General features: G+C 37.5%; 1 protein-coding gene across 9 annotated transcripts in view; it reads right to left on the bottom strand.

Annotated features, from left to right (window-relative positions):
• The window catches only part of MGAT4C (MGAT4 family member C), a 412,384-nt gene that overhangs the window by 96,084 nt on the left and 304,933 nt on the right, over nt 1–11,367 (bottom strand). The window lies entirely within an intron of this gene.

Here is an 11,367-nt window from a genome sequence, read left to right as displayed (position 1 = left end):
AGCATGACCATAATTCATGAAGTTATTTTATACTAGATAATAATCCAAACATCGCTTGTGAACTAGACAAAGTGGAAAACACAGCTGAATTAGTAAGTAATACACATTGCAAATTATTAGCAAAGCTAAGAAATGATAGGTGAAGCAACTTGGTGAGATGTAATGGGATCTTCTGAATCAGCTGCAGAAAAGCTGTTAGAATCAGTAAGGAGATTTATTTTCATAGTGCACCACTGGTCAAAAATATAGTTTATACCTACTGTCCAAAAGTCACTCTGTTTGGTACAATGCAGACCTTCTGCCTTGGGTGGCCACTCGTTTATTTTCTATTTAAGATACTGGGCAAAGAAGGGAGTTTGTACTAGCTTGCATCTCACTTCAGTGCAAAACTGGGATGTGGTTAGATAGTGCGCCCATTCCCAGCCATCTAAAAAGACTCATTGAGTTCGCTAATCTAAACCAGAATCAGGCCTATGGCATCATCTAGTCTAGTGAAAATAGGAGTTCTTGGTTTTGCTTTAAATTGATGTGGAACTTTGAGCACAATTATAAACTTGAAAGACCAGCTAGAAAAATGACTGGAAGCAGAAAGAAAATACATGAAAGCCTTGACTTGCGTAAGTTCCTCATCTTTTTAACACTATGCATCCGATCAGGTGTAAAAACTTGTGATTAGCAGATTTCAATTTATCATCAGAGCACTGGATTACTTGTCAGTGTTTTTTTTTTTTTTAATGTTTTCTGGGTCTGTATTACCTTTTTTTTGTTTATTTTTTTCTTACTCAGCTGATTAGGTTTTTTATGCCTGCACAACAGGCAAAAATAAAATGCAAAAGTTCGCTGAAACTGAGAATAGCAATTTTTAGTTGTCAGGATTGAGCTGTTTATTTTGGATTTCTTTTTTCCTGAAGCTGAATACAAGTGCTTTGCTGTTGTTGTTTTGTTGTCTATGCTGTGACAGCTATGATTTTTATTTTCACCTGTTTTGTTTCTTTATATATATACATACGCACACATATATGTATAAATAATTGTTGGAGTTTAATGGAATAAGTTCCATATTCCCCACTTTTGATTTTCTACTCATTTTTTTTCTTAAAAAAAGAAAAAAAAAAAACTATTATCAGTCTAACATTCACATACCCAAAGCCCAATTTATAAATCTGAAAATTATCTTCCCAAAAGAAATCAGGAAAAAAAAAGAAAACAAACAAACAAAAAAAAGCCACAGGATTTTACAGAATCACAGAATGGCTGAAATTGGAAGGGACTTCTGAAAATCATCTAGTCCAACCCCCTTGCCAAGCAGAATCACCTACAGCATGTTGTACAGGATGGCATCCAGGTGAGTTTTGAATATCTCCAGAGAAGGAGACTCCACAACCTCTCCGGGCAACCTGTTCCAGTACTCTGTCACCCTCACAGTAAAGAATTGCCCTTTCACATTCAGCTGGAACTTCCTGTACTTCATCTCGTGTCCTGTCACTGGGTGCCACTGAAAAGAGACTGGCTCTATCCTCCCGACACCCTCCCCTCAGATATTTATACACATTGATGGGGTCTCCCCTCAGTCCTCTCTTTTCTAGGCTAAACAGGCCCGGTTCTCTCAGCCTGTCATACAACACAAGCTCCAGTCCTCTAATCATCAATCAGCCCTCTTCTGGACTTGCTCCAGTAGTTCTATGTCCCTCTTGTACTGGGGAGCCCAGAACTGGACACAATACTCCAGGTGTGGCCTCACCAGGGCTGAGTAGAGGGGCAGAATCACCTCCCTTGACCTGCTGGCAACACTCTTCTGAATGCACCCCAGGACACTTTTTGGCCACAAGGGCACATTGCTGACTCGTGGTCAGCCTGCTGTCCAGCACGACCCCCCAGGTCCCTCTCCACAGAGCTGCTCTCCAGCAGGTCAGCCCCCACCCTGAAGAGGTGCTTGAGGTTATTCCTCCCTAGGTACGGGACCGTGAACTTGCCTTTGTTGAAGATTCCTCTCAGCCCATCCCTCCAGCCTATCGAGTTCACTATGAATGGCAGCACCGCCCTCTGGTGTATCAGCCATTCCTCTGAGCTTTGTGCTGTCAGCAGACTTGCTAATGGTGGACTCCCTTCCATCATTCAGGTGTTTGGTGAGTAAGTTGAACACTGGGCCCAGTACTGACCCCTGGAGGACAGCGCTAGCTGCAGGATTCCAAATAGAGTGCACCACTAAGCACAACACTCTGAGCTCTGCCATCCAGCCAATTATGACTCCACTTCACTGTCCACTCATCTAGCCCATGCTTCCTGAGCTCATCTATGAGGTTGTTATGGGAGACAGTGTCAAAAGCCTTGCTGAAGTCAAGGTAGACTGCATTCATTGTCTTCCCTCATCCACCCTGCTGGTGATCTCATCATAGAAGGCTATCAAATATGTTAAGTATGATTTCCCCTTAGTGAATCCATGCTGACTGCTCCTGATCACCACCTTATCCTCCACATGCTTGGAGATGACCTCCAGGATGAGCTGTTCCATCACCCTTCCAGGGATGGAGATGAGACTGATTGGCCTGTAGTTGCCTGGATCCTCCTTCTTGCCCTTTTTGAAGGCTGGTGTGACTTAGACTTCCAAGTTGAAGAGTAAGTAAAATGTCAGCAGCCACAGTGCAAATGCAATTTTGCTGCAAACAATGATTTTTTTTTTCCCCAATTTATTTCTCAAAGCTTTTCTCCAGAGATGCTCACCTAAATTTCCTTACCCTTCACTAGCTGGGGAAAAATTTTTAATGACAGGAAATCTGTTTCATTAATATTAATCCCAGTAGACATTGTGATGTTCTTTTTAAACTACGTTTCTAGAGAAATAAATAAATAAACAAATAAATGCCTGGAATGCTCTGTGAAAAACTGAGTATGTTTTTGTAACAGGTCAGAAATTGAAGCTGCAGAATCTTTAAATAAAGCTGCAGCTTCGTTTTCTGAATTATTATTAAAAAAAAATCAAAACAAACAAACAAAAAAAAACACAAAAAAAAACAACACTCAATTTCCAGGTAATTTGGTTCCTAAAATTCACTCATAGAACAGTAGCTTGAAACTAACTTGAACTTGAAAATAAACAATATTACCCTTCACTTGTATTCACTGTGAACTCTGATTACAGCATCTTACAATTATCAGGATCCTATGAGCAGCCATGTTGATTTGATTGTTTGAAATATTTGCATAACCACAAAGCCTTGGCTTAAAAGCTATCATTCCCATTTTAAATATTGATACAGCTAAAAGTAATCCTCAGTTATCTCCACTTCACTAAATTAAGAACAGAAAATTAAGCACAGAGTTTCAAAAAAAATGGAATAAAGAGTAGAAAAACTGGAATAATCTTACTAGAGAAGACATATCACTTTGGGGCATTATAAATAGACTGAGGTAAAGTTTGGTTAATACATAACACAGAGTAAATCGGACTGGTAGGAATTTGATCACAACTAGGGCTCTGTGACTCAGAAAGTATTTCCTGGCACATTATGATAACAGAGAAAGAAGCATCTGTCACACATGACTACATATTTCTGTTCTTTTATGATTCGAAGCATTTATAGGTTTACTATTTTTCACACTAGATCCATGGTTTCAGTCTTCTGTTGCACCAAAAGATGAAGTGGGAGAGAAACACAAAGAGAAACACATATCATCCAGACTAAATCTATTTAGTTAAATTATGATGTAAAGTGATTGCAGTATACGTTATTCTCTCAAGTGTAGATATAACTCTCCAGAGGGAGAAAAACAGGAGTGAAAAATGGATGTATTGTAAAGTCATAGGGGCAAAATACAAAAGAAAGCTGTTGGTTACAAAGTTGAACCCCCTAGGGACTGAAAATATTACCTCTTCATTGCCTTTGCAGAATAAGGGAAGAAAAAAAACCAAACAAACAAAAAACAAAAACACTCTAAATAATTTGGAAATGAATCACCCTAGAAACTAGATGACCTTTCAAATGGTGAGTTTATTCACATGCATGTAGAAACATTTTAAAAAGGAACAGAGGAACATTATCTTAATGAAAGTGAACTATCTGAAGAATAGTTCAGTCATATTGGACTTATACACAGAAACTGCCTGTACATCACAATGTTCTCCAGGTTCAGTTCTAGTGTAAATTAATGTGTTTTAATCATGTTAGATCATGTTAGAATGTCCACAGTGTGATACCAACTTGCTGCCAGATTTTAGGAATAGCGACTGCATCAGCTGACAAGGGAAGACCGACTGATGTTATCTACCTGGACTTAGGCCTTTGACATGGTCCCACATGACATCCTGATCTCCAATTTGAAAGAGATGGATCTGAAGGATGGACCATTCAGTAGATAAGGAATTGGCTTAAAGGCTGCAGCCAGAGTTGTGGTCAATGCCTCTGTGTTCAGGTAGAAGCTGGTGCCAAGTGATGTCCTCAGGGGTCTATCCTGGGACCAGTACTGTTTCTCAAAAACAATCAACAATGGAATTGAGTGCACTCTCAGCAAGCTTGCAGATGACACCAAGCTAAGCAGTGCAGCTGATGCAACAGAAGGAAGGGATGCCATCCAAAGGGACTTGGACAAGAGGTCTTGACATAAGCCAGCAGTGCACATTTGCAGCCCAGAAGGCCAACTGCATCTTGGACTGCATCAACAGAGGAATGGCCAACAGGTCACACCTAAAGTACTCCATTCAGATCTGGTGCCCCCAGCACAAGTAGGATGAGGACCTATCTGAGTGGGTCCAGAGAAGAGTCACAAAAATGATCAGAGGGCTGGAGTACCTTCCTATGAAGAAAGGCTGAGAAATGGGGATGTTATGATACATCAATGCAAATTTTCAATACTTAAAGGGGACTTATAAAAACAAACAAACAAACAAACAACAACAACAAACACACAAAAAAAAAACACTTTTACTCAGGCAGATAATGATATGACAAGGGGAAATGGTTTTAAACTAAAAGAGGGGCGGTTTAGATTAGAAGTTTGGAGGAAATTCTTCACTCAGAGGGTGGTGAGGCACTGGAACAGGTTGCCCAGAGAGGCAGTGGATGCCCCATCCCTGGAGGTGTTCAAGACCAGGCTGGGTAAGGCCTTGGGCAACCTGGTCTAGTGGGTGGCATCCCTGTCCATGACAGGGGGGTTGGAACTAGATGGTCTTTAAGGTCCCTTCCAAACCAAGCCATTCAATGATTCTATGAATATAAATATATATATATAAGTATATATAGATTAGAGCTTTATAAAGAGGAAGGGAAGGAAAGGTAAGGAGAGGGAAGGAAGGGGAAGAGAAGGGAATGGAAAAGATCTCATTATCTCATTGAACCACCAGAAAAAGGGGAAGAGAAAGCTTATTTGGCAAAATAACTAAATTTTCTAAACTTTTTTAGAAACAGACCAACACAACAGTAATAATATTTCTAATGAGTACTCACTTGGAAAGAAGTGTCAGAATGAAAATAATAATAATAATAATAATAATAAAAAATAATAATAAATAATAATAATAATAATAATAATAATACATAATGATAAATAATGATAAATGATAATAAGACATAATGATAAATAATATTATTAAATAATAATATATTAATAATTATTAATAATTATTAATAATAAATAATTAATTTTATAACAATATATAAATAATAAATAATAAATAATATTATCAATAATAAATATTAACAAAATAAATAATATTAAATAAATAATAAATAATATTAAATGACATCAAATAATTAATAATATCGAATTAATTATTAATTAAATTAATAATATTAAATAATAAATAGATAATAATAAATAATAAATAATAAAATAATAATAATAAATAAATAAATAAATCATATGGTGAAGGCAGTGTCATGGTAAAAGAACATTCAAAGAAAACAAAGAACTAAAAGGGAAAGCTAAGAAAGAGGCACCAAGATCAGAAACAATGATTCAAATTTTAAACTTTCCTCACTTGAGTTATTACAATACATTTCAGATAACTGAAGCCACCATTTTCAGGTCTATCTAGAAATTTCTAGAATATCTAGAAATTCTAGAAATATCTAGAATTTCAGGTCTATCTAGAAATTACATGATCTAGTAAATAAAAAGGCAAAATACTGTCATTAAAAATATATTATTACATAAATTCTATTGTATGGAATAAAATGCTCAAGTTTCCTAAGCATTTATTAATGAAGAGAAGTGACTGTCTTTCTCCATAGGAAATACTTTGAAAGAATTTCTTGAAACATATTAGAGCAAATAACAACAAAAACACTGTAAAGTATCAAATAATCAGAAAAATAAAGTGATTTAGTCTCAAAATTAAGGATAACATTTTGAATGTAGTTAAAACAGCAGTTGAAGATCTGTTCTTGATTGCCAAAATAATGTAGCAATTCAAGTAGAGTTGTATATTACCACATTCTACTGATTCTAGCGTGATTATTCAAGTAGTAAATCAACGAATAACTTTTGTCAATTAACTAAATAGGTAAACTTCTTCCTAAATTTGGCTTTTATTTATCTTCTGTTCTGAATAATGACATTTGATTGTATTTTAGATTATTGTAACAAAACTTTTGGTCCCCTACATAATCCAAATTCAATGACAGATACATAAAAAAAAAAAAAAAAAAGTTATCAGGGAGTGAGATTATTATATTATCACAAAATTTTGCAGACTGTTAACCCATGCACACAGATCCACACCTGGTATTTCCTCATAAGAAAGGAGTATGCTCTACAGCAGAACAAAAAGATCAGAATAACACCACAGGTACTATAACCGAAGAAAACTAAACCTCAGTTGTCATTTCATTACCTTTCCCCCACAAAACAAAGAAGCCTTGTTTAACATGTGAAAGTCTGAAATAAAAGCTATAGATGATGATGATATTTTATATATCTACATTTCTAAGTTTAGGCTCGATATCTGTCTTGGTTTTTGGGTACAGCTCAAATAGAGCTTTACTAAACAATAAATAGCCCCTGATTTGGATTTGATTACTTTGAATAAGAGGAAAGAGAGGATGGAGATGGTGGGTAGTTAACAGCTTCACAGTTAAACTCATGGGAGAGCTTGGCTCTGTCAGTTTAAACATCCAGTCTGTTCTCAGCAAAGGAATATGTGCCAGGAGGATTGTAAGCATTACAGTTAATTTATTGCCTGAAAAAAAATAAAATAAAATAAATAAAAAATTGCAGTTTTAATTGATTGATGAATGAACAGAAGCAAAGAATAAGAAAAGTAAGTGAAAACACTGCGAAAATGACAGTTTTGTAATTGGAAATTGAAAAGGTCACTAAGCATGGCTTATTGCTATGTTTTCAAACGGAATCATTACCTTGTGGAAATCTTTATTTGGAGACTAGATACAAGCAACACTGACTGTTATGGGGAAAAAAAAAAAGTTGTTTTGTTTTTGTTTTAGTTTTTGTTTTAATTAATACTATAAGCATGAATGGACATAGCAAATGTGGAGTTGTGCTGCTTCTGAAAAAAGCAAAAAGACAATTATACATCAGCACTGACATGCACTTTTGATCTGGTCTAAGATCATACTATACATACCATTTCTGGAGAACACTTATTCTGGACACTAAGAAATAAAGATTAAAAGATAAGCAGAAGTTGTACAGGATAACATTTTGATCGGTAACTAAATATTTTAGAAGATCGTGAATCTGTGAATCAGACTACTATTAATTGTACCTTCTTTTTTTAATTAACTAAACATTTATGTTATAAACATAAAAATGCTATATGACTTGCCCAAATTCACACTCTAAATATAAACAATAAATTAGATATATCTGCCATTGCATTTCGATGTTACTAAAATATTACTTTAAATATCCCAGACACCATGGTTTAGAAAGTTTTTGCCCCCAATCTGATACCAGCACATTGAATTATTTCTATCAGAAATGTACACTAGTTCTTTTATCTCCCTCTTGAATGGAAACATCCTTCTCCACTAAATTTTCCTTTGAGTATATATATATAAATGTATATAAAAACTGTTCAAGAGTTAGAATAAAAACTGTTTCATTGGGAAATTAATCTTCAACAAAAGGCATCTTTTTTTCTCATGCTTTTTTCTAGATATTTAGAATATTTATTTCAATACATAATCTAAGTACTATTATTTAAGCTTACACATTATTTTTTCAAGACAAAAAACTCTCTATCTTTTGCCCTGGACATTTTTTTTTTAATAATTAATATTTGATGATGTAGTTTAAATTTAATTCGGTTATATATTTGTCTGAATTTTTCTTCACTGAAGTTTCTTTCAATTGATTGACATTAATTCTTTCATTCTGACTAGGTCATCTGATAGAAAGTGATATTACAATACTACATTTCATAGGCATGAAAGTGATATATATCACAACATATAAATACAAATGCTGACTATTCTCAAGTCAGTGCAGGCCAGGAAACTCTGTCAGACAAATCACTTATTTACATGCATCAAAAAGTGAGTATGCAAAAGAGACTAAATTTTCCCAGTTACAAATTTGGTGTCCTGTCACTTTTTCTTCTACATCTTTAACAAACATACCTTTCACAACAGAAAAATCCTATGCATTAACTTTAGCTTGTCTCTTGAGAAAAAAATATTTCATAACATAGAATCATTAAGGTTGGAAAAGACCTCCAAGATCATCTGGTCCAGCTGTCCCCCTACCACCAAGGTCACCCACTAAACCATGTCCCTAAGCACCAAGTCCAACCTCTCCTTAAACACCCCCAGGGACGGTGACTCCATCACCTCCCAGGGAAACCTGTTCCAATGCCTAACCACTCTTTCTGAGAATAAATTTCTCTTAATTTCCAACCTAAACCTCCCCTGGAGCAATCTGAGGCCATTACCTCTTGTCCTATCACCAATTATCTGCAAGAAGAGGCCAAACCCTGGCTCCCCACAACTTCCTTTCAGGTAGTTATAGAGAGCAATATGGTCTCCCCCGAAACTCCCCTTCTCCACACTAAACAATCCCAGTTCCCTCAGCTGCTCCTCACGGGACGTGCATTTCAGACCCTTCACTAGCCCTTCTCTGGACAAGGTTCCAGGGCCTCGATGTCTTTCTTGTAGTGAGGGGCCCAAAACTGAACACAGTACTCAAAGTACGGCCTCACCAGAGCTGAGTAGAAGGGACTATCACCTCCCTGGTCCTTCTGGATGCCTGTGACCTTCTTGGCCACGTGGGCACACTGCTGGCTCATGTGTAGCTCAGCATAGACCAACAACCCCAGATCCTTTTCCTATGTACAGCTTTCCAGCCACTCTGCCCCAGGCCTGCAGTGCTGCATGTTATGAAAGTGTAGGACCCTGCATTTAGCTATGTTGAACCTTATCTTACTGGCTTCTGCCCATTGCTCCAACCTGTTCAGGTCCCTCTGCAAGGCCTTTCTATTCTCCAGAAAATCTCCACTTCCCCCCTGCTTGTTGTCACCTGCAAACTTATGGAGGTTACATTCAGTTCCCTCATCCAAATCAATAAAGATATTAAAGAGGATGGGCCCCAATACTGACCCCTTGGGAACACCACTCGTGACTGTGGTATCACTTCAATGTCAAAGATAAAAGGTTTCAAATCAATCTGGAAACTGGTTGTTCCTCCTAACAAAGTTATATTGTCAGAGTTTGTTACTGTTATGTATTTTTGTAGACCACTGTGAAGGCTTAAAAGAACAGCTTTAAATGGAATTAAGTTTTTTACCATATAAAATGCTTTCTGCCACTTAGACACATTGAAATGTTGTTCATTTTGTGTGCTGTCCTATTGCCAGTTTTCTTTCCAATGGAGCTGAAGTGAAACAAACATTTCAAATAATAATAATAAATATAAATATATATATATTTCACAAAGAGGACTGGGAATCACTGTCCCTAACTTTTCAGTATAGATATTTACATTGGAGGTAGTCATCTAGATGTTCTTTAATGTTACTGAATATGAGCCAGCAGTGTGCTCAGGTGGCCAAGAAGGCCAACAGCATCCTAGCTTGCATTGGAAACAGTGTGGCCAGCAGGGCTAGGGAAGTGATTGTCCCCCTGTACTCGGCTCTGGTGAGGCCGCACCTCGAGTACTGTGTTCAGTTCTGGGCCCCTCGCTACAAGAAGGACATGGAGGTGCTCGAGCGAGTCCAGAAAAGGGCAACGAAGCTGGTGAGGGGTCTGGAGAACAAGTCTTACAAGGAATGGCTGAGGAGCTGGGATTGTTCAGCCTGGAGAAGAGGAGGCTCGGGGGTGACCTTATCACACTCTACAGGTACCTTAAAAGAGGCTGTAGAGAGGTGAGGGTTGGTCTGTTCTCCCACGTGCCTGGTGACAGGATGAGGGGGAATGGGCTAAAGTTGCGCCAGGGGAGGTTTAGGTTGGATATTAGGAAGAACTTCTTTACTGAAAAGGTTGTTACGCTTTGGAATGAGCTGCCCAGGGGAGTGGTTTAGTCACCATCCCTGGAGGTCTTTAAAAGACGTTTAGATGTAGAGCTTAGTGCTATGGTTTAGTGGAGGACTTCTTGGTGTTAGGTTGGAGGTTGGACTAGATGATCTTGGAGGTCTCTTTCAACCTAGGTGATTCTGTGATTCTGTGAAGATGGTGCAGGTGGTCTGTTTCTGGTAACTACATGAAAATCTGATAAATCACTGTCAGGTAGTGCTTGTCTCTCACCTAGCTGTAAAAGGAGTTTATTTGTTCAACCTTCTGGCCCCCACACAAGTGACTGATGTCATGGAGGTACTCAGAAGTGTCCCACCTCACCCCACTTTGATACTGCAGAAGATCACAGGCAGAGTTTGTGTTGTCAGGCCTGACAACCTAGGGCATCTCATGTGCTTTTGTGCTGTCATGTTTAGATAACTGAAGCAGAATGCAGTTAAAGACTAAGATCTTTCAATGTAGCTAACTATGTAAATGTGAGTTCTTTTGTAGGCACCCATTATAGCCAGAGGTGATTTATGGCTTGAAACACTTCCTAAACAGAAGCAGCCAGTGCCTTTTGAGATATCCTAAGGTGTTTGAGACTTCTGCAAAAGTCTAGTAGATAGGATAAATTACTCTTGTGCAACCCTCTGGACTGACAGGTCCAGCTGGCCAGAGGTAGTCCAGGACATCTCAGATGTCTTCAGACACACAACTCACTTATACAATTATTCAGTACAAGCAACACACCCCTACAGTGAATTTGCAGTAGAACCTGCTAAAACTATAGTAGACACCTGGTACCTGTTCAGCTAAATAACTCTCTAACTCTCTAAGCGTAATTGACTAAAGTTTTTTTTTTTCTTTTTTTCTTTTTTTTTTTCTCCTAAACAGCAGTATATAGTCATTTGATATGTCCTAG

This window comes from Anser brachyrhynchus (genome assembly GCF_964034855.1).
Source record: "Anser brachyrhynchus genome assembly, chromosome: 1".
NCBI classification, from domain to species: Eukaryota; Metazoa; Chordata; class Aves; order Anseriformes; family Anatidae; genus Anser; species Anser brachyrhynchus.
This window is presented reverse-complemented; position numbering and strand designations above follow the sequence as displayed.